At 43.0% G+C, this 24,193-nt stretch overlaps 1 long non-coding RNA gene across 1 annotated transcript; it reads left to right on the forward strand.

The window, feature by feature from the left end:
- The first annotated feature begins 10,289 nt into the window (after positions 1–10,289).
- LOC125082362 (uncharacterized) lies at positions 10,290–23,831 on the forward strand. Its single transcript, XR_007121957.1, has 2 exons — positions 10,290–10,375; positions 23,762–23,831. It is a non-coding gene; the product is annotated as an uncharacterized LOC125082362 (long non-coding RNA).
- The last annotated feature ends 362 nt before the right edge of the window (positions 23,832–24,193 follow it).

Raw genomic sequence — 24,193 nt, forward strand, 5'->3', positions numbered from 1 at the left:
TTCCCTCTGCTTTCTCTCTGCCTGGCTCTCTGCCTACTTGTGATCTCTGTCAAATAAATAAACAAAATCTTTTAAATAAAGAAGTTATAAAGGAAAGTAGAGTAACAGAATTTGGAAATAATGGACCCAACTCCTAGGGAGCTTGCCCGCTAGAAACGTCAAGGAAATGTAAAATAATAAGAAAAAGTTAAGGATGCAATCCCTTGGTCATGGTTATCACTGATAGCCAAGTGGAGCTAGAAATAGAGTGCTGAGTCAGATCTCAAGGCCAGACCAAGGTCAGATTTTGGGCAGTCTCAAATCTTCCCCCAAATGAAGTATTAGGCTTGGACTACACAGGCTACTGCTTCTAACGCCTCTGGTTACAGTAAAGTGTGTCCAGCTTGCGGGGAATGACAAAACCAAGAAGTTACCAAAGCCGGGAGGTAGAGTGTGAAGAAGTTGTCTCATTTATGGATGGGCATCACCAGCTCCCCAACAAACCTTTACTGAAATGGGATGTGAGACTGACTCATTTGGGGGCTGTGTCTTTGGTTTTGAGGGCGACAGTGTGGGAGGGCATGTTTGGGTCCATAGAGGACCCAGGTCTCACTCTGGAACAATTGCAGATGCTGCGCATGGTCAGACACACTGCAGGTTATTCCTGAGGCAACCAGCAAGCCCAGGGACTGGACAAAAGGCACTGTATGGTTTGTGTATATTGAGAAGGAGGGGACTGTCTGACTGCCCTTATAAATGCCAAGGGGTACATCTTGGATGAAGCAACTGATAGACTTTGGATGTAAGCGAAGCTGCCCTGGCTTTATGGTGACCAGGAAGTGTATCCCTGGAATAAGCCCCTTGTCCAGGACATGCTAGGTGCTATGATTAAAATGCCCCTTTTGTATGGGCACACCATGGGGTTTCACTGGTGCAGAATTGAGCAAGGGGCCAAAATGACTTATTGGATTAATCTATCTCAGTTTCCCCTCACAGGTCTTTCAGATGTTACCCTACCCTCCAAATGGGGAGAATCAGAGAGTCAAGGGATTCATCTCAGCAGAATGGAAATCTTTACATGGCTTTTAAGGAATGGGATCAATAAAGCAGATGTTAGTGGGGTTGAAGCAAAGGTACATTGGAAGACTTCTGAATGGAACACTTAAGGAAGTTCTTTGGTGTCCTCCAACATTTAAGGCCCCCAACCAAGTCTGTCTCTTCCATCTATTCCAGTATGGATGAAATTTAAAAGCCCGAAGGTCAAGATTATAAGGAGAAGCCCAACATGGAGTTGCATGTGCCGATAGTCAAGCAGATTTATCCAGCGGAGTAATGACATAAGGGCCAGTGTATCTTGGCTCAACCCTGTGCTGGGGACCCAAAACCTTGTGCCCATGAGCAGGTGGAATGCTTGAGGGATGAAGAGGTTTCTTGGACTCTTTGACAAGGGGAATCCCAGGAACATTGTCATACCAAAATCTGTTGGTAAGACCATACACTGGAAGCCTACAGTTAAATGGAGGGAATCTAGAAATGCAAATATTGATAAGATTAAGGTGAAAAGTTTGGTTGACAATAGGAATGTTCATGCAGGCGGTGCCTATTTTACCTGGAAGTATTATGGGGATGGATAATGTGTCTGACTGGTGAATGTTACCCCACCCGGCATTGTAAAACAGAAGGCATATAAATCCGCCCTTTAAGCCTGATAATTGGACATGCTAAATGGGTATCATTAAGAATGCCAGAGCCCGGGGAGGAGTCAAGATGGCGGAGAAGTAGCAGGCTGAGACTACTTCGGGTAGCGGGAGATCAGCTAAATAGCTTATCTAAAGATTGCAAACACCTACAAATCCAATGGGAGATTGAAGAGAAGAAGAACAGCAATTCCAGAAACAGAAAATCAACCACTTTCTGCAAGGTAGGACTGGCGGAGAAGTGAATCCAAAGCGACGGGAAGATAGACCGCGGGGGGAGGGGCCGGCTCCCTGCGAGCGGCGGAGCAATGGAGCAAAATCAGGACTTTTAAAAGTGTGTTCCGCTGAGGGACAACGCTCCAGAGGCTTAACTGGGGTGAAGCCCAGGCGGGGTCAGCGCGGTCTCAGGTCCCGCAGGGTCGCAGAAGGATCGGGGGTGTCTGAGGGTCGCAGAGCTTACCGGTATTAGAATGGGGAAGCCGGCTACAGAGACAGAGCCAAGAGTGACTCTCAGCTCGGGGTTGCCTTGAACCGGTCGCAGGCTCGGTCAGCTCGGAGCGCCGCCGGAGGCCAGGGTGACGGGAGTCATTAGGCGCTGTTCTCTGAGGGCGCACTGAGGAGTGGGGCCCCGGGCTCTTGGCTCCTCCGGGCCGGAGACCGGGAGGCCACCATCTTTATTCCCGTCCTCCAGAACTCTACCGAAAGCGCTCAGGGAACAAAAGCTCCTGAAAGCAAACCTGAGCAGATTATGAAGCGCGGCCCCGGGTAAGGGCGGTGCAACTCTGCCTGGGGCAAAGATGCTTGAGAATCACTACAACAGGCCCCTCCCCCAGAAGATCAATGGGAAACCCAGCCAGGACCAAGTTCACCTACCAAGGAGAGCGGCGGAATTCCAGAGGAGAAGAAAGCAAAGCACGGAACTCATGGCTTTCTCCCCATGATTTTTTAGCCTTGCAGTTAATTTAATTTTTTTTTCTTTTTCAATTTTTTTTTCTTTTTCTCTTCTTCTGCTAAATTTTTTTTAACTTTTACCGTTTTCTTTTTTTAACGTTTTTTAAATAGTTTATCTAATATATATATTTTTTTCCTCTTTTTATATTTTTTCTTTATCGGCTTTCTTTTTTTTTAATAGTTTCTTTTTTTTCTTTCTTTCTTTCTGAACCCCTTTTTATCCCCTTTCTCCCCCCTCACAATTCAGGATCTCTTCTGATTTGGCTAAAGCATATTTTCCTGGGGTTGTTGCCACCCTTTTAGTATTTCACTTGCTCCTTCATAAACACTTATCTGGACAAAATGACGAGGCAGAAAAATTCACAACAAAAAAAAAGAACAAGAGGCAGTACCAAAGGCTAGGGACCTAATCAATACAGACATTGGTAATATGTCAGATATAGAGTTCAGAATGACAATTCTCAAGGTTCTAGCCGGGCTCGAAAAAGGCATGGAAGATATTAAAGCAACCCTCTCGGGAGATATAAAAGCCCTTTCTGGAGAAATAAAAGAACTAAAATCTAACCAAGTTGAAATCAAAAAAGCTATTAATGAGGTGCAATCAAAAATGGAGGCTCTCACTTCTAGGACAAATGAGGCAGAAGAAAGAATTAGCGATATAGAAGACCAAATGACAGAGAATAAAGAAGCTGAGCAAAAGAGGGACAAACAGCTACTGGACCACGAGGGGAGAATTCGAGAGATAAGTGACACCATAAGACGAAAGCACATTAGAATCATTGGGATTCCAGAAGAAGAGGAAACAGAGAGGGGAGCAGAAGGTATATTGGAGAGAATTACTGGAGAGAATTTCCCCAATATGGCAAAGGGAACAAGCATCAAAATCCAGGAGGTTCAGAGAACCCCCACTCAAAATCAATAAGAATAGGTCCACACCCCGTCACCTAATAGTAAAATTGACAAGTCTTGGTGACAAAGAGAAGATCCTGAAAGCAGCCCGGGAAAAGAAGTCTGTAACGTACAATGGTAAAAATATTAGATTGGCAGCAGACTTATCCACAGAGACCTGGCAGGCCAGAAAGAGCTGGCATGATATATTCAGAGTACTAAATGAGAAAAACATGCAGCCAAGAATACGATATCCAGCTAGGCTATCATTTAAAATAGAAGGAGAGATTAAAACCTTTCAGGACAAACAAAAACTGAAAGAATTTGCAAATACCAAACCAGCTCTACAGGAAATATTGAAAGGGGTCCTCTAAGCAAAGAGAGACCCTCAAAGTAGTAGATCAGAAAGAAACAGAGACAATATACAATAACAGTCACCTTACAGGCAATACAATGGCACTAAATTCATATCTCTCAATACTTGCCCTGAATGTTAATGGGCTAAATGCCCCAATCAAAAGACACAGGGTATCAGAATGGATAAAAAAACAAAAACCATCTATATGTTGCCTACAAGAAACTCATCTTACACCCGAAGACACCTCCAGGTTTAAAGTGAGGGGGTGGAAAAGAATTTACCATGCTAATGGACATCAGAAGAAAGCAGGAGTGGCAATCCTTATATCAGATCAATTAGATTTTAAGCCAAAGACTATAATAAGAGATGAGGAAGGACACTATATCATACTCAAAGGAACTGTCCAACAAGAAGATCTAACAATTTTAAATATCTATGCCCCTAACGTGGGAGCAGCCAACTATATAAACCAATTAATAACAAAATCAAAGAAACACATCGACAAGAATACAATAATAGTAGGGGATTTTAACACTCCCCTCACTGAAATGGACAGATCATCCAAGCAAAAGATCAACAAGGAAATCAAGGCCTTAAATGACACACTGGACCAGATGGACATCACAGATATATTCAGAACATTTCATCCCAAAGCAACAGAATACACATTCTTCTCTAGTGCACATGGAACATTCTCCAGAATAGATCACATTCTTGGTCCTAAATCAAGTCTCAACCGGTATCAAAAGATTGGGATCATTCCCTGCATATTTTCAGACCACAATGCTCTGAAGCTAGAACTCAATCACAAGAGGAAATTTGGAAAGAACCCAAATACATGGAGACTAAACAGCATCCTTCTAAAGAATGAATGGGTCAACCAGGAAATTAAAGAAGAATTGAAAAAATTTATGGAAACAAATGATAATGAAAACCCAACGGTTCAGAATCTGTGGGACACAACAAAGGCAGTCCTGAGAGGAAAATATATAGCGGTACAAGCCTTTCTCAAGAAACAAGAAAGGTCTCAGGTACACAACCTAACCCTACACCTAAAGGAGCTGGAGAAAAAACAAGAAAGAAACCCTAAACCCAGCAGGAGAAGAGAAATCATAAAGATCAGAGCAGAAATCAATGAAATAGAAACAAAAAAAAACAATAGAACAAATCAACGAAACTAGGAGCTGGTCCTTTGAAAGAATTAATAAGATGGATAAACCCCTGGCCAGACTTATCAAAAGAAAAGAGAAAGGACCCAAATAAATAAAATCATGAATGAAAGAGGAGAGATCACAACGAACACCAAAGAAATACAGACAATTATAAGAACATACTATGAGCAACTCTACGCCAACAAATTTGACAATCTGGAAGAAATGGATGCTTTCCTAGAGACATATAAACTACCACAACTGAACCAGGAAGAAATAGAAAGCCTGAACAGACCCAGAACCAGTAAGGAGATTGAAACAGTCATCAAAAATCTCCAAACAAACAAAAGCCCAGGGCCAGACGGCTTCCCGGGGGAATTCTACCAAACATTTGAAGAAGAACTAATTCCTATTCTCCTGAAACTGTTCCAAAAAATAGAAATAGAAGGAAATCTTCCAAACTCATTTTATGAGGCCAGCATCACCTTGATCCCAAAACCAGACAAGGATCCCAACAAAAAAGAGAACTACAGACCAATATCCTTGATGAACACAGATGCAAAAATTCTCGCCAAAATACTAGCCAATAGGATTCAACAGTACATTAAAAGGATTATTCACCACGACCAAGTGGGATTTATTCCAGGGCTGCAAGGCTGGTTCAACATCTGCAAATCAATCAATGTGATACAACACATTAATAAAAGAAAGAACAAGAACCATATGATACTCTCCATAGATGCTGAAAATGCCTTTGACAAAGTACAGCATCCCTTCCTGATCAAAACTCTTCAAAGTGTAGGGATAGACGGCACATACCTCAATATTATCAAAGCCATCTATGACAAACCCACCGCAAATATCATTCTCAATGGAGAAAAACTGAAAGCTTTTCCGCTAAGGTCAGGAACACGGCAGGGATGTCCGTTATCACCACTGCTATTCAACATAGTACTAGAAGTCCTAGCCTCAGCAATCAGACAACAAAAGGAAATTAAAGGCATCCAAATCGGCAAAGAAGAAGTCAAACTATCACTCTTCGCAGATGATATGATACTCTATGTGGAAAACCCAAAAGACTCCACTCCAAAACTGCTAGAACTTGTACAGGAATTCAGTAAAGTGTCAGGATATAAAATCAATGCACAGAAATCAGTTGCATTTCTCTACACCAACAACAAGACAGAAGAAAGAGAAATTAAGGAGTCCATCCCATTTACAATTGCACCGAAAACTATAAGATACCTAGTAATAAACCTAACCAAAGAGACTAAGAATCTATACTCAGAAAACTATAAAGTACTCATGAAAGAAATTGTGGAAGACACAAAGAAATGGAAAAATGTTCCATGCTCCTGGATTGGAAGAATAAATATTGTGAAAATGTCTATGCTACCTAAAGCAATCTACACATTTAATGCAATTCCTATCAAAGTACCATCCATTTTTTTCAAAGAAATGGAACAAATAATCCTAAAATTTATATGGAACCAGAAAAGACCTCGAATAGCCAAAGGAATATTGAAAAAGAAAGCCAAAGTTGGTGGCATCACAATTCCGGACTTCAAGCTCTATTACAAAGCTGTCATTATCAAGACAGCATGGTACTGGCACAAAAACAGACACATAGATCAATGGAACAGAATAGAGAGCCCAGAAATGGACCCTCAACTCTATGGTCAACTCATCTTCGACAAAGCAGGAAAGAATGTCCAATGGAACAAAGACAGCCTCTTCAATAAATGGTGTTGGGAAAATTGGACAGCCACATGCAGAAAAATGAAATTGGATCATTTCCTTACACCACACACGAAAATAGACTCAAAATGGATGAAGGATCTCAATGTGAGAAAGGAATCCATCAAAATCCTTGAGGAGAACACAGGCAGCAACCTCTTCGACTTCGGCCGCAGCAACATCTTCCTAGGAACATCACCAAAGGCAAGTGAAGCCAGGGCAAAAATGAACTTTTGGGATTTTATCAAGATCAAAAGCTTTTGCACAGCAAAGGAAACAGTTAACAAAACCAAAAGACAACTGACAGAATGGGAGTAGATATTTGCAAATGACATATCAGATAAAGGGCTAGTGTCCAAAATCTATAAAGAACTTAGCAAACTCAACACCCAAAGAACAAATAATCCAATCAAGAAATGGGCAGAAGACATGAACTGACATTTCTGCAAAGAAGACATCCAGATGGCCCACAGACACATGAAAAAGTGCTCCACATCACTCGGCATCAGGGAAATACAAATCAAAACCACCATGAGATATCACCTCACACCAGTCAGAATGGCTAAAATTAACAAGTCAGGAAATGACAGATGCTGGCGAGGATGCGCAGAAAGGGGAACCCTCCTACACTGTTGGTGGGAATGCAAGCTGGTGCAACCACTCTGGAAAACAGCATGGAAGTTCCTCAAAATGTTGAAAATAGAACTACCCTATGACCCTGCAATTGCACTGCTGGGTATTTACCCTAAAGATACAAACGTAGTGATCCGAAGGGGCACGTGCACCCGAATGTTTATAGCAGCAATGTCTACAATAGCCAAACTATGGAAAGAACCTAGATGTCCATCTACAGACGAATGGATAAAGAAGATGTGGTATATATACACAATGGAAAACTATGCAGCCATCAAAAGAAATGAAATCTTGCCATTTGCGACGACGTGGATGGAACTAGAGGGTATCATGCTTAGTGAAATAAGTCAATCGGAGAAAGACAACTATCATATGATCTCCCTGATATGAGGGAGAGGAGATGCAACATGGGGGGTTGAGGGGGTAGGAGAAGAGTAAATGAAACAAGATGGGATTGGGAGGGAGACAAACCATAAGTGACTCTTAATCTCACAAAACAAACTGAGGGTTGATGGGGGGAGGGGGTTGGCAGAGGGGGTGGGGTTATGGATATTGGGGAGGGTATGTGCTATCGTGAGTGCTGTGAAGTGTGTAAACCTGGCGATTCGCAGACCTGTACCCCTGGGGATAAAAATATATGTTTATAAAGCTGTAAAAAAAAAAAAGAAAAAAGAAAGGATGAATACCCAAGTTTTGTAGCAACATGGACGGGACTGGAAGAGATTATGCTGAGTGAAATAAGTCAAGCAGAGAGAGTCAATTATCATATGGTTTCACTTATTTGTGGAGCATAACAAATAGCATGGAGGACAAGGGGAGATGGAGAGGAGAAGGGAGTTGAGGGAAATTGGAAGGGGAGGTGAACCATGAGAGACTATGGACTCTGAAAAACGATCTGAGAATTTTGAAGGGGTGGGGGGTGGGAGTTTGGGGGCACCAGGTGGTGGGTATTGTAGAGGGCACGGATTGCATGGAGCACTGGGTGTGGGGCAAAAATAATGAATACTGGTATGCTGAAAAAATAAAAAAATTAAAAAAAAAAAAAAAAGAATGCCAGAGCCCATACAGTGGGAAGAAAAGGGGGTGGAGAGTTAGTTCAAAGTCTCTGTCCAAGAACCCCGTGTGGAACGTGGACCTGGGGTTGTCATCCTCTGAGCCTTTAGGTCTACCACCTGGTACAGACAGGTGATCTGGAGTCAGGGCCTGTTCCCATTAGGATGCATGGATATTGGTCCAGTGCAATCCACTTGCCTCTCTTGCCCCCTGGAGACAATGTCCTACCCACCTGCAGTCTCTGTCTCTCTGGTTGGAAGACAGAAGAGTTCTTGTGGGCAACTTGTGTCTCAGAAGTTGCAAGACGAATATGTCTAGAGTTAGCCCATCTCTACTACCGTCTGTGGACCAAGGTGGCCACCTCCAGCAAGCATACTGGTACATACACTCCTCAATTCCAACCATACCAATCTGGTTGGGAGTTCTGATAAACATTGACAGGTCTTACTTTAATACTTTCTTCAACTTTCCATGGTGAATGCCATTGGTCCATGCCCCCATTTGGGCTTCCTTCTGATAGGCCTTTGGTCTTCTGCCTGACCATAGGCATAGGCTATTGGTCAGAACCAGAGAAACTCTAAAAACCCAAACACAGGAGCAAAGAGCATGCAGTCTAGCCCAGGGAGTTGATTTATTTTTACCTTCTTGATCTAAAGAGGAAATTCACTTCACCCCAAACTGCCATCCAAAAGCCAAGCAACTCTGTTGGTCAATCAGGAGCTATTATAGGGCACTATCTGGGGGAAAGGGGCAACAGAATCACGCAGCTCCTGAGATGTGATGCCAAAGTCAGTTCTAAGGAAATAGGGTGTACCTACTCACAGACACACTGACTAACCACTTCTTTTCCTCTTGTCACATGCCCCAGGCACAAACCATTTCTATTTTATGATGGAACTCTTCCGGCCATTGCCCTCCATATTAGAGTGTTTCTCTAACAGCACCAAAGGTATTGTGGGTATTTTAGGTTTCAAGATTCTTTTATGCCCTTCAGTTGCAAGGGCAGAATCAATGTCCTGTAGCTAGCTAGTTATTATTCCTCAAATGGAAGTTCTCTAATTCACGTTTCCAGCAGTTCCCACTGAGAGGGGCTCATAGGATGACAAGAGAACCAGCATGAAGCTCTTGCACTAATTTAGACTGCCAAATTACATTTTCTTAGAAGGAGTAGTGGTTTGACAGAAAGTCAGAATGGGCGATGAAAGCATCGGTTGTCTGCAACAGAGGGAGAGGCAAGCATGGTGGGCTGGGTTACACAGCTTCATGAGTGTTTGCTCACAGTCACCTTGAGGGGCACCGAGAGTGTGTCCCCACTAGAGAGACCCCTCTGCTTTTCTGGTGGACCTAGGGGAAAGGGGGAGCAGAGGATGCTGGTGGGAAGAGGATGTAGGGGAATGTAGAGGGAGTAGGGGAAGAGGATGAGAGAAGTGCCTGACTCAGTGGATTGGGCTGTCACTTCCTCTGGCAAAAATGAGGTTAACTGTGAATGCACCTATATCACCAAGAGGTAAAAATAGCCCACTACTTCTACACAAATGCAGAGAAGGGGCACTAACAACTGAGGAGAAGGAATGAACACCTGCATTGTGTAATGTGTGAGATCCCATATTCTTCAGAAAAGATCCTTAGCTCAAGATGTTGGATGCCTGATGGGGCTTAGCCATAGGTTGCTGAGACCACTCCATCTTTTGGAACCTGCTAATCACAAGTGGAAGCCTGAAAACCTGTGTGACCTCAGGAGACATTCTGCTCATGTAATAAGATGATGCACTGAACTAATTATTAATGTCGGCAATTCACTCTCGGTATAGGACACTACCTTTTGACTTTTATTTTTCAGGTCATGTCTACCACATTGCAATAGGCCCTCACACTGGCATTGTGAGTACAACACTGATATGGAGAGTCAACCATATTGCGGAGTACAGGTGAGCTAAACACCTAGCTTCTGCACCCCACACGTGCTCCTCCAAATATTGGGTATATTTATGTTGATAAGATTTCTGAATCTGTTATATAAATGCTATCTCAAATGAGGATTCTCAGAGAGTTGTGCTCATTTTTCTATAAGGCAAATGTGGTCAAAGGCTGGGAGAGGGGAGAGCAGGCTGAGATTCACTACAATCATATAGCCAAGCTTTTATCAACCAAGCCTACCAAATGACACCTCAATAAAAATTTTGAACAGGAAAGCTCAGTGATGTTTTTTTTATTGGCAAACACCCTGTTGTTCTGGGAGGGTAACCTGACCTGACTGCACTCAGAAAGGGTGTGGAAACTGCTTCCAGTACCCTCCCAGACCTGGCACTGTGTGTATCCTTTATTAAGTTGTAATCTTCAGTATAGCACTTTCCTAAGTCCTATGAATCATTTAGAGCAAATTACCTAATCCGAGTGGGTCATGGGAACCCCTGAATTTGTAGCTGGTCTTCTGGAAGTGCAGGTAGCCTCGGGACATCCAACATGCGGCTGTGGTCTGAAGAAAGGGCAGTCAAGTGTAGCACTTTGCCCTCAACTTGCGGGCTCTCACTGTAACTCTGGGTGGATGGTGTCAGAATGGCATCACCATGCAGTCAATTAGGATGGAGAGAGAACACACATAAACGTCCATGAAGCAATGGTAATGTGTGTTTTTTTATCCAAAAAAGAGGAACTTGCAGTTTTGCTGCATAAGGGGGATACAGTTGTATGGGAAAGACACACATGCACACACAATCGCACTATACAGACTCACATATAGGCCCAACTCCTGGCCCCATGACCCAAACCTGTATCAGCTAAAGGGAGTACAGTTGTTTGTAGAAACAAGGGCATAGTTCATTACCTAGAAAATCATTTTCCTTCACCACACTCTCAATCCTCACTGCCTCCACTGAGCTGGGGCTTGAATTCGGGTGGTACCTCAGATGAAAACTTACAAGGAAGACCCACCATTTTTGTCATCTGGATCTTTTCCCTCAGCAAGTGACTGGGCCAGACCATAAATATCTTTTCTTTCTTTCTCTTGAGGCCACCTGTAGTCACAGAAATGCAACTACCATGAGGAGCAGGTGATGCTATGCCCTGTCTGTCTTTTTGTTCTCCTGTTGACTATAGGAAATCAGATGGGAAGGGCACCTGCCAGGCTCAGTTGGTGGAATATGCGACTCTTGATCTTGAGCCCATGAGCTCAAGCCCCACATTGAGTGTGGAGCCTACTTAAAATAAATTAATTTAAAAAAAAGAAAATCATATGGGAAACAGTGCTCAAGGGAAGGTAATTCATCAGCAAGAGTAGAGGACACTTATACACAACAACATGAATGAATTGTTCTTGGAGGAGGTATCTGTCAAGTGCATCTTGGTTGTCAATGACAAAAATCTTAATGAGGAAAAAAATCACTGCTGAGGAAAAGGCCCCCTACTCACAGTTTATAATCAATGCTCCCATATTTGAGCACCTCTTGACACAGGCATCAGTTGTCAAGAGACTATCCTTTCAGTCCTCCAAGGAAAGTGTAACTAACCTGTATAATAGAGATGACTGGGTTTTCATTTGGAGCTAGACTGGCTAAGGAAAAAAAAATCAAGAAAGCTACATTTCTATCCCAGGCAAAGACAATCTTGAGTTGGCATTTGGTGGGATCACTTCATCTGCCGTGCCTCCTGATCCTCTGGGGTAACTACAAGGGCATAGATGACCTGTGAGTACATGGGTGGGACTGCTCATGAAGGACTGGAGCCCAGCTTAAGGAAGAATTGCGAAAATAAAAAAAAGTTCTTGGACACCAGGCTGGCGCTATGAACTCTTATTTGTCCCTGTACCCAAGTTGTGTTATACCCAGAATTTGGGCATTTCCAGTGCTTCTGCAGAGAATACTCTTAAATTCCAGTAAAATCCTGCTCATTCTTATTTGTTTGGGGTCAGACACTAAGGCATAACCCCAGCAAGCACAGAGGTTGGCCTTTCTTTTTGTCTGTTGCCTTTCTTTTTGTCGCCAAATCTTTAGAATGTGCGAGCTGACTGGAAGTATCTGAACTTTTGATGTGCTTTTTACATATTCCCCTGAATATCTAAAATTAAATACATCAGAAAATATCAAACGTGGCTGAGGCTGGGGAGCAACCAAACTCTGTTCTATGGTATCCATGAGCATCAGATGTGTAGATCTGGGAAACCCTTAGTCAGGATGCATGGTGGTGTATATAAGCATCTCCCATACCCCAGTGCTTCTTCACGTGGAGAAACACCCAACAGAAATGCAAACATGTGTTTCCCAGAAGACATTTCCATCAGGAATGTACACAGAAACATTCCTCTTAATTTCCTAAACACTCATAATAAGGAAACATGTTAACAGATTCTAGCACATTTCAACAACCATGCACTATTCCTTCCTAGGGGAGAATGATCCTTAAGAACATACTACAGCATGGGGGAATCTCACAAAACATAGAGCAAAGGAAGTCAGGCACAAAAGGAATCAAGATTGCCTTTAATGGAAAGTGGTTGACCACGGTTCCTTTTGGAGTGAGGTTCATGATGGGAAGGAGGTCCAATGGGACTTTTGGTAGGTGCTGGGTTCCAGTCACGAATTTTGGGGGGGGGTGTTTTTGTTTTTTAATTTGAGGGATGATGACACAATTTGTGAAAATTCATTGAGCTGTACAATCATGTCGTGAAAATTTTGGGTGGCAGGCATATAATTCTTTGTAGTGTAGGAAAAGAAAGAGTATATGTCAAACATGTTATCAAAATCCAAGCAGTTCCATGCTGTTGCAGATAGGGTAAGAGGGTCTTTTATCACAAACCCTGAATCATAGCCCTGTATCCAAATACAGCAATCATGTGGGGACTCTTAGAGTAGCTGTTTCATAGCATCGAAAATCCCCAGGTTGCTACAAGAACCTGATAACATTCACAGCCATTCACCCCTCATGACCAGAATGACCCGAAAGCTGTATCATTAAGCACTCACCTCTGAGTGATCCTTGATACAGACAGGAGAATCTCCTAAGCACACAAAAAGCATACATCTTGGAGTATTTAAAGAAAAATCCGCATTGAATTGGGAACTTTCCTCACCTACCTGTTGCACTTTGATTTTCTCTGATTTTACCCACATTTACTGAACATATTGCATGCATGCGTAGTGCACCTCTGAGGAATCCCCACACATACAAAAAATAAGGACTCAATAATATGTTGGTGGAGATTATAGCCATTGCTTACCCTTTCCTCCATGCCTTCTTCTTCCTTTATAAGGCATCCCGATTTTGTCTCAGGACAGCGATGTCTGGGTTTGGAGACTCCAGATGGGGCCATGCGCCAGAGATAGAAATGCTCAGCCACAGGCCGGGTGAGCACAGAGTGTGGCCAGAGACCAGGGACACAGGAGGGATTGGCTGCTTTTCTCTGAGGGTGCACTGAGGAGTGCGACCCAAGCTCTTAGCTCTTATGGGTTGGAAATTGCAAGGCTGCCATTTTCATTCCCATCCTTCTAAGCTCTACAGAACGTGTTCAGGGAACAAAAACTCCTGAGACCGAACCCGAGCAGATTACTTAGCTGGAACCCTGGCAAGGACAGTGCAATTCCACCTTGGGCAAAGACATTTGAGAATCACTGCAACAGGCTTGTCTCTCAGAAGATTAGCAAGAACATTCAGCCAAGACCAAGTTCACCAATCAGTGAGAACTGTGGAACTCCAGAGCTAGGGGAAAGCAACACATAAAATTCATGGTCTTTTTCCCATGATGATTTAGTCTTTCAAAATTTTTTTTTATTTTATTCTTTTCTTATTTTATTTTTTAAATTTTTCATCTTTCCTATTTTAACGTTTTAACTATTTTATCTTACCAATACTTTTTTAAAAATCTTTTACATATTCATTGTTATTGTCATAATTTATCCCTTCCGTGTATTTAACCTGATTCTTTGAATACACATAGGTTTTCTTTCTTAAAAATTTTGGGATACAATTTCTTCTAATAGATCAAAATATACCCTAAATCTAGAGCATGGCTTTGTTCTATTCTTCAGCTTAATCACATTCTTTCCTCTTTTACTTTCTTTTTTCAACCAACTTCTTATCTTACCAATTTCTTTTTAAGAATCACTATGGAGTATTATGCTTCCATCAGAACGGATGAATATCCAACTTTTGTAGCATCATGGACGGGACTGGAAGAGATTATGCCGAGTGAAAAAAGTCAAGTAGAGAGAATCAATTATCATATGGATTCACTTATTTGTGGAGCATAAAAAATAGCATGGAGGACATGGGGAGTAAGGAGAAGGCAGTTGGAGGAAATTGGAAGGGAGGTGAACAATGAGAGACTATGGACTCTGAAAAACAATCTGAAGGGTTTGAAGAGGTGGGGGGGTGGGAGGTTGGGGGAACCAGGTGGTGGGTATTTGAGAGGGCAAGGACTGCATGGAGCACTGGGTGTGTTGCAGAAACAATGAATACTGTTATGCTGAAAATAAATTTAAAAAATGAATAAAAAAAGAATCCTTTTAAATTTTCATCTTTACAGTCATATTCCATCCCTTCCTTGTGTTTACCCTTATTTTTGTATATACATATAAGTGTATCTTTCTTTAAATTTTGGAAGGTAGTTTCTCCTCACAAACCAAAATACACCCAAAATCAAGTGTGTGGCTCTGTTCTATTCACCAATCTAATATATAGATGATCTAGGTCTAGATCTAGATCTAGATACATCTTTCCTTTTTTCCCCCCTTTCTTCACCCCTGGTTGCAGGTCTCTTCTGATTTGGTTAGTGTATATATTTCTGTGGTCACTGCTACCCTTTTAGTATTTTGTTCTCTCATTCATCTATTCTTATCTGTATAAAATGACAAGGTGAAAAAAAACTCACCACAAAAAAGGAACAAGAGGCAGTAGTGACAGCTAGGGACCTAATCAATACGGACATTAGTACGATGTTAGAACTTGAGTTCAGAATGATGATTATCAAATTGAAAAAAGCATGGAAGATATTAGAGAATCCCTTTCTGGAGAAATAAAAGAACTAAAATCTAACCAAGTTGATTTATTCCTGGGCTGCAAGTTTGGTTCAACATCCACAAATCAATCAATGTGGTACAATACATTAATAAAAAACAAAGAAGAAGAACCATGTGATACTCTCTATCAATGCTGGAAAAGCATTTAACAAAGTACACCATCCTTTCTTGATCAAAACTTTCACAGTGGAGGGATAGAGGGTACACACCTCAATATCATTAAAGCCATCTATGCAATCCCACAGTAAATATCATTCTCAATGGGGAAAAACTGAGAGCTTTTCCTCTAATGTCAGGAACATGGCAGTAATGTCCACTATCACCGCTGCTATTCAACATAGTACTAGAAGTCCTGGCCTCAGCAATCAGATAACAAGAAGAAACAAAAGGCATCCGAATTGGCAGAGAAGTTAAACTCTCACTCCTTGCAGATGATATGATACTTTCTGTGGCAAATCCAAAAGACTCCACTCCAAAATTGCTAGAATTCATACAGGAATTCAGTAAAGTGTCAGGATATAAAATCAATGCACAGAAATCAGTTGCATTTGTATACACCAACAGCAAGACAGAAGGAAGAGAAATTAAGGAGTTGATCCCACTTACAATTGCATTGAAAGCCATAAGATACCTAGGAATAAACTAACCAAACAGGAAAAGAATCTATACCCAGAAAACTATGAAGTACTCATGAAAGAAATAGAGGAAGACACAAAGAAATGGAAAAACGTTCCATGCTCATGGATTGGAAGAACAAATATTGTGAAATTGTCTATGCTACCTAAAGAAATCTACACATTTAATGCAATCCTTATCAAAATACCATCGATTTTTTCCCAAAGACATGGAACAAATAATCCTAAAATTCATATGGAGCCAGAAAAGACCCCAAATAGCCAGCAGAATGTTGAAAAAGAAAACCAAAGTTGGTGTCATGACAATTCCAGAATTCAAGCTCTATTACAAAGCTGTCATCATCAAGACAGTATGGTACTGGCACAAAAACAGACACAGAGATCAATGGAACAGAATAGAGAGCCCAGAACTGGACCCTCAACTCTATGATCAACTAATCTTGACAAAGCAGGAAAGAATGTTCAATTGAAAAAAGACAGTCTCTTCAACAAATGGTGTTGGGAAAATTGGACAGTCACATGCAGGAAAATGAAACTAGTCCATTTCCTTATACCACACACAAAAATGGACCCCAAATGGATGAAAGACCTTGATGTGAGACAGGAATCCATGAAAATCCTTGGGAAGAACATAGGCAGCTACCTCTTGGACCTCAGCTGCAGCAACTTCTTCCTAGAAACACCACGAAAGGCAAGGGAAGCAAGGGCAAAAATGAACTATTTGGACTTCATCAAGATCAAAAGCTTTTGCACAGCAAAGGAAACAGTCAACAAAACCAAAAGACAACCGGCAGAATGGGAAAAGATACTGTAAATGACATATCAGGTAAAGGACTAGTATCCCAAATCTATAAAGAACTTATCAAACTCAACTCCCAAAGAACAAAGAATCTAATCAAGAAATGGGCAGAAGACATGAACAGACATTTCTGCAAAGAAGACATCCAAAAGGCCAACAGACACATGAAAAAGTGCTCAACATCACTCGGCATCAGGGAAATACAAATCCAAACCACATTGAGATACCACCTCATACCAGTCATAATGGCTAAAATTAGTAAGTGAGGAAATGAGAGATGTTGGTGAATATGCAGAGAAAGAGGATCTCACCTACTTTTGGTGGGAATGCAAGCTGATGAAGCCAGTCTGGAAAACAGTGTGGCCATTCCTCAAAACATTGAAAATAGAGCTACACTATGACCCAGCAATTGCACTACTAGGTATTTACCCTAAAGAAACAAATGTAGTGATCCAAAGGGGCATGTGCACCCAAATGTTTATAGCACCAATGTCCACAATAGCCAAACTATATTAAGAACCTAGATGTCCCTCAACAGATGAATGGATAAAGAAGATGTGGTATATATATGTACAATGGAATATTATGCAGCCATCAAAAGAAACAAAATCTTGCCATTTGCAATGACATGGAGTTAGATGGTATTATGCAAAGCAAAATAAGTCAATCAGAGAAAGGCAATTATCATATGATCTCTCTGATATGAGGAATTTGAGAGGCAAGGCAGGGGGTCATGGGGTGTAGGGAAGGAAAAAATGAAACAAGATGGGATCAGGAGGGAGACAAACCATAAGAGATTCTTAATCTCAGGAAACAAACTGAGGGTTGCTGGGGGCAGAGGGGTAGGGAGAGGGTGGCTGGGATATGGACACTGGGGCATGTGCTATGGTGAGTGCTGTGAAATAGGTAAGCCTGATGATTCACAGACCTGTAGCCCTGGGGCAAATAATGCCTTATAAATTAATTTTTAAAAAGATCCAGGTAGGTGATGAGGATAGAGCCCATGGATCTCCAGATGAGTACACATTCTCCTGTATTCTTCTGTCAAGTTATTCAGCCAAGGGCTTTTGAGAGTCAAGAATTGCCCAAATCAGAAATAGCTTTTAAATGTTTTCAAAACCAAACATAGAATAAAAAACATGGTCAAAGAATCATATGGTATGAAAAATGCCCAGATTTTTAAAACCACACATTTATAAAAGGACTCTTCTAGAACTACAGGAAATGAGCATTCCAGAAATTAAAATTAAAAACTCAGTTCATTATACCAGGTTAGAGATAGGAGGAAAAAAGAAATACAGAGATGGAAGGTAGTTCTGACATATTTACCCAGCTCAGGCAGACACAGAAATTGAATATTCAAAGAAAGCATTTAAATATATGAAAGCCTGAATTAGAAGGTCTAATGATCTAATTTGGCTCCAAGGAGAAAACAGAGAGACTGGAGGAGACAATGCATTTGAGGTCATAACAGTTGAGCATTTCTTTAATCTGATAAAAAATATATGATTTCTCAGCTTTGGGAAACAGGGTGAAAGCCACAGAGTATAAATAGATTGAAAACAAACAAAGCAAAACAAAGAAACACCAAAATAAAAGCGATGGGTGGGGACACCTGGGTGGCTCAGTCAATTAAGCATTCAGTTCTTGGTCTCAGCTCTGGTCTTGATCTCAGGGTCATGAGTTCAAGTTCCATGTTGTTAATAAATACCAAGCCAGGTAGGCTTGTAACCAAAGGTATCATTTTGTCTTTAGAAGGTCAACACTAATGAAAGAAATGAAGGAGGAGAGAAGAGAAGAGAGGAGAAGAGAAGAGAAGAGAAGATAGAAGAAAGGAGAGGAGAGGAGAGGAGAGGGGAGGGGAGGGGAAGGGAAGGGAAGGGAAGGGAAGGGAAGGGAAGGGAAGGGAAGAGAAGAGAAGAGAAGAGAAGAGAAGAGAAGAGAAGAGAAGAGAAGGGAAGAGAAGAGGAAAGAAAAGGAAAGAAAAAAGAAAAGAAAAGGAAAGGAAAGAAACATCCTACGTATAGATATATGTTGGTGCAAGTCAAGAAGAAAAGGAAAGACAAGACCTCTGTTACTTACCCCAGAAGAACAATCAGCAAAAGTAGAACCAAAGAAAGTGAAATAACACCTTTAGTGAACTGCGCCCAAAGATCAAGACAGAGGCATATACTTGGTTAAACACTTATTCAAATAACAGTGAAAAACAGATGATTTTCTGAGAGGTCATTAAAGAAACTGAAGATGAATGATCTCAGAATGGAAGTTTGAGATATCCAGATGCTCAGCAAATCTACAAGTAGGCAAAAATGATATCTCCACCAAGTAAATAATGTTTCCCAAGCCAGGATGAAAACTGCAAGTTGGAAGTAAACCCCATAAGCAGAACTAACATGTAGGGTGAGAATTAACATGTATGGTGATCAGATTTGAAGTGTTCTCATTCTGTTTGGAGTAAGGTAAGTGTATTCATTACTTTGCATTTTTTTCATTTATTTTATTTTATTATTTTTTAATCATTTTTAAAATTTATTTTCAGCATAACAGTATTCATTGTTTTTGTACCACACCCAGTGCTCCATGTAGTCCTTGCCCTCTCTAATACCCACCACCTGGTTCCCCCAACCTCCCACCCCCCCCACCTCTTCAAACCCTTCAGATTGTTTTTCAGAGTCCATAGTCTCTCATTGTTCACCTCCCTTCCAATTTCCCCCAAATGCCTTCTCCTAACTCCTCATGTCCTCCATGCTATTTGTTATGCTCCACAAATAAGTGAAACCATATGATAATTGACTCTCTCTGCTTGACTTATTACTTTGCATTTTAAGTTAATTTGGCATGTTAAACTTTGAAGAATAATTTAAAAGTGACTGTGTACTTCCATAATAGTGCAATAGTTGTAGTTACAAAAATAATACTTACACTGAGTCGATCCAAAAGAAGAACAGAGCATAGAAGCATAAATCCATCAGGAGAAATAGCAAAAAAAATTGAGTAAAAATACATATAAATGGATCAGTACTCATACTAAATGTAAATGGACTTAACATGACAACTCAAAGGCTGTATCGACTTTGGATAATTTATTTAAATACATAGGTACATATAAGTACCCACAAATGTTTTTGATGAAGATGTTGGGGAAGATATTAGGCAAACACTAATGAACAAGACAGAAATCTGAGGCATGTTCATGAAGAGTAGGACAGATATGCTTGGAGATCAAAAGCATTATTTTGTCTTTAGAAGGTCAATACCTAAGAATAAATTGTCTGATTCAAAGAAAAGACTTCTGATTCTCAGCTCCAACATGAACTAGCTGTGTGGCCTAGACAAATCCCTTACCTTCTCTGGACCTAAGTTTCCAGATCTGTTGCTTGGGGATCATGACCGCATGGATCACTCACGGTGGTGAGGATAAAAGGAGAGTCCACTTGGTAAGTCCTGCATAAACACTTCTGTGATTTGGGGTGAGCTCTCCCATTCTTCTACCCGACTCCGGGGCCTTGCTCTATGCCAGGCACATGATAGGGGCTCAGATTGCTGAGGGATCAAATCTCATTTCTGTGGCCCTTGGGCTGTGGGCCCAGAGAACCAAAGCAGCTCCCAGAACACCCTCCCTACCTGGGCCGGCTCTGGGGTGTTTTTCCATCAGACCTCCTGACTTGGTGGAGAGGGAACCTTGACCTTGTCACTACCTTTGTGCTGAGTTCAGTGGAGCTGGGATGGCAGCAGCTCCTCCGGGAGAGCCCGTCCCCACAGATGCTGGAAATGAGGTGGGGAAGGCTAGAGTGGGAATAGAAGCCCCTCCAGAGTCGGCCTTGCACCCCAAGGGGAGGAAGTGACTTGTACAAGAGAGCAGGCCTCAAGCTAGCACCACTGCTCCTTGCTGTGTGCCTGTGGACATGTCCCTCTACCTCTCTGAGCCTCACTTCCTGGACAATGGGCTGTCAATGACATGGGTGGCCCCTAGAATTATTGAGAAGCAGGTGAAGAGTGGAGCATACAGTAAGCACTTCCTAAATGTACAGGCACTGCTGTCTCAGCTTTTCCTGTAGAACTCCTGACTTCCACAGATAGGAAAACTGAGGCCCAGAGAAGACCAGGGACTTGTCCAAGGTCACTGAGTCTGTATATTGCTGGTTCCAGCTGTGGCTTTAACCATTCTCCCTGCTCAGTAACAAAACAACCAGCAGGGCTGGGCTTCTGTGTCGACCAGGCAGGGGTCTCCCTAGAGCAGATGGTTTGGGTGGGAGGGGGTGGTGGAGAGCAATAGGAACAGGCCCCGTTACCCAGTGCCTTGTTCTCTCATTAAATCCTAAAAACTCTATGAAAGCACTATTGTCATCCCCATTTTACAGATGAGGGATCGGAGGCTCAGAGAGGTGACTGTAGCTTGCCCAGCAATCCAGTGAAAAAAGGATTCTCTCGACCCCAGCACCCCAGCACCAGATTTGTTGAACAAAGGAAGCAACAGTGGACATCCAGGGACACACAGTGTGAGTTCTGTAGTTTTAGGAGTTCAATCTGCCTTCCCCAACCTGGAGATGGTGAGAGGACCATAAGAGCATCTCTGGACTGGGGGCCTTTGTAAGTTGTCAAAGCTCCAGAGAGGATGCCCTAATCCCACCCTACACACCTGCTCTATCTCTGGTTGGCAGAAGCCTTTCCGGCATACCTTCAGGAGCCGCAGATGGGCGTCAGGGTGGCATTCAGAATTCCGGGGACAGGTGTGACCAGCACTGCCTCCCTTCCACCCTCTCCACCAGTCAGCACACAGAGGCTCACCAGTCTCTCTCCCTGGGGTTACCCAGGACTGCTCCAGCCTCTAGCCAGTAACTTAGGGCCTTAGCAGTCGCTGGGTCTTAGAAGGTCCTCTCCTCCCCACCTGGAAGAGTGTGTCTCTCTCCCCTCCATGTGCTTCCTGAGCCCTCTGGCCTCCAAGGTGAAGGTCCAGATTTTGGGTCCTGCCTACCTTCCAGCCTCTGAAGGCACTGTCTCCATTGTGCCCCCTCACCCCCAGGAGACACAGGAAGGCTTCTCAGCTTCCATTCCCCCAGGGAGGGACTCCCAATCACAAAGTCCAACAGGAAGAACCACCTCTTGGTTGGAAACACAAATTCCAGGGACAGTGTTTTCTGGGGATGTCTGTGGACAATTACATTCTGAGTCCTGCTGCCCACTTGTCCTCTGACTCCAGTGAACTCCTGTCCTCTCTGACCCTGGGTTTCCTTTACTCTGCCATGAGTAGTATAGAGATTGCTTATAACTTTTTAAACGCCCACCAATCATTTTTTTCCTGATTCCTTTTTTTTAATTATTTCTTTTCAGCATAACAGTATTCATTGTTTTTGCACCACACCCAGTGCTCCATGCAATCTGTGCCCTCTCTAATACCCACCACCTGGTTCCCCCAACCTCCCACCTCCCGCCCCTTCAAAACCCTCAGACTGTTTTTCAGAGTCCATAGTCTCTCATGGTTTTCTTACAGAAACACCCCACAGTTCCCCACGGATTGTGTTCTCCTACATGGAGAGGAGAAGGAAGCACAGCTTGGAGAGCTGCAGGTGCAGGCCTGGTGGTCATTGGTTAAGGGGCATTGACTGGCCTTTAACCACGTACGATAATGATCACAAACACATACACATGGCTTAATTGTGCTGCACCTGAGCTATGTTCTTCACTTACATTGTGTTTCGTCACATCATCTTTGGGAAGTAGATAATGTGGTTCACTCTGTCTTGCAGATAGGAGAGCCAAGGCAAGCAGAGGGTTAGCCACCTGTCCCAAGTCACCCAGATGGGAAGGTTTTGCTGACTTGAGTCCATTCTCTGAGCTGCGTCCTAACCAGTCTTCTGGGTCTGAGCAGACCTTGGTGCCTGAACTACCTTCATCTGTGGAGGTCTTAGAGCATGCTGGAGTGTGGTGGGGAAGGAGAGAAGGTGCTATGAAGCCCATACATCAGGCCTGAGAGCAGGAGCCTGCCTGTCCTTGAACCAGTCTTGCCCCTCTCCAGGGAGTAGGGATTTATGGATAGCAGCCCAACTATGCAGGAAGGGTAGACAAGGGCCTGTACCCTCAGGAGCTGCGAGGTGACACCTTCGGCCCTGTTCCCAGAGGAGGGTGGTTGGCAAAGATGGGGCAGCAAGCCAAAGAGAGAGGAGTTGAAATGGGAGAGTACAGCAGGGGAGAGGGAGGGAAGAGGGAGAGATAAAGGGAAAGAAGGTCAACCACCATTTTTAATTTTTAGATTCCTAGTGTCGATGAACCAGAGGTGATCTGGTCAGTCCTTCTCATTTTCCAGAAAGCAAAATGCGACCAGCTTGTTGACATTATGGTGACAACATTAACCCCAATAGCTATAATCTGAGCACTTAGCATGGGCCAGGCTCTTTTCACAGATTAGCTCCTTAACCTCCCGGACAAGTCTTGTGTTCTAAGTTCCCATTCTGCCCACAAGGAAACGGAGTCTCAGAGAGATTAAGTGACCTTCCCAGAGCTGCACAGCACTGGACAGTCTATAAATCAAACCCAAGGTCCCAGATTCCAAGTGCCAGAGACTTCACCACCACAGTGTCCCACCGTCCAAGGAAATTTACATTTATTGAGCTCCTACTATGTGCTGGGCACCGCGTGGGGCAAGAGGGATACAGAGATGCATAAGACAGACCCATTCTATGGTCAGTTTGTCATCTGTCCTCTGCACTGGGAACCTTGAGGGGAGAGCGAACTTGTTGCCAGCGTCTACTACAGAGCATGGCCCGTGGTGGGGTCTCAGTTAATGTTGTCTGAGTAAATGCATCCTCATGTGCCCTTGGTTGCTTCACCCTTTTCATCCCAAACAGGCCACATTCACATTTCCTCCTCCAGGTCTTCTTTGCCCCAAACTGCTTCCTCTTCTCCTTTTCTCGAATCGTGCACTAGAGGATTTCTTGACAACTAAAAAGAAGAAAAGAATTGGAAATATCAGAGCTCCCCCCCACACACACCAGGGCAGGAAAATGCTCACATGTTGGGGGGGTGCCAGGGCAGAGCCTGACTTCCCAGAGCCCCTGCAGCAAGGGGGCCCAGCCATTCTGATTCCCCACCCTGCTCCCTGCCCACCACTCAGGGCTGCTCAGCATGGTTCAGCAGTGCAGACCTGGGTCAGGAGCCAGGGTGACACCATTAAAGCTGGTGAGGGGGCCAGCAGAGAGACTTGAAAGACATTGAAGTGTGTAAGGATCTCCACTACCTGCATGAGGCCGGGTTCTTCGGAAGAACCATCCAAAGACGGAAGGGGGAAGTAACACAAAGAGATCA

The sequence above is a fragment of the Lutra lutra genome, chromosome 12 (assembly GCF_902655055.1).
Source record: "Lutra lutra chromosome 12, mLutLut1.2, whole genome shotgun sequence".
Taxonomy (NCBI): Eukaryota; Metazoa; Chordata; class Mammalia; order Carnivora; family Mustelidae; genus Lutra; species Lutra lutra.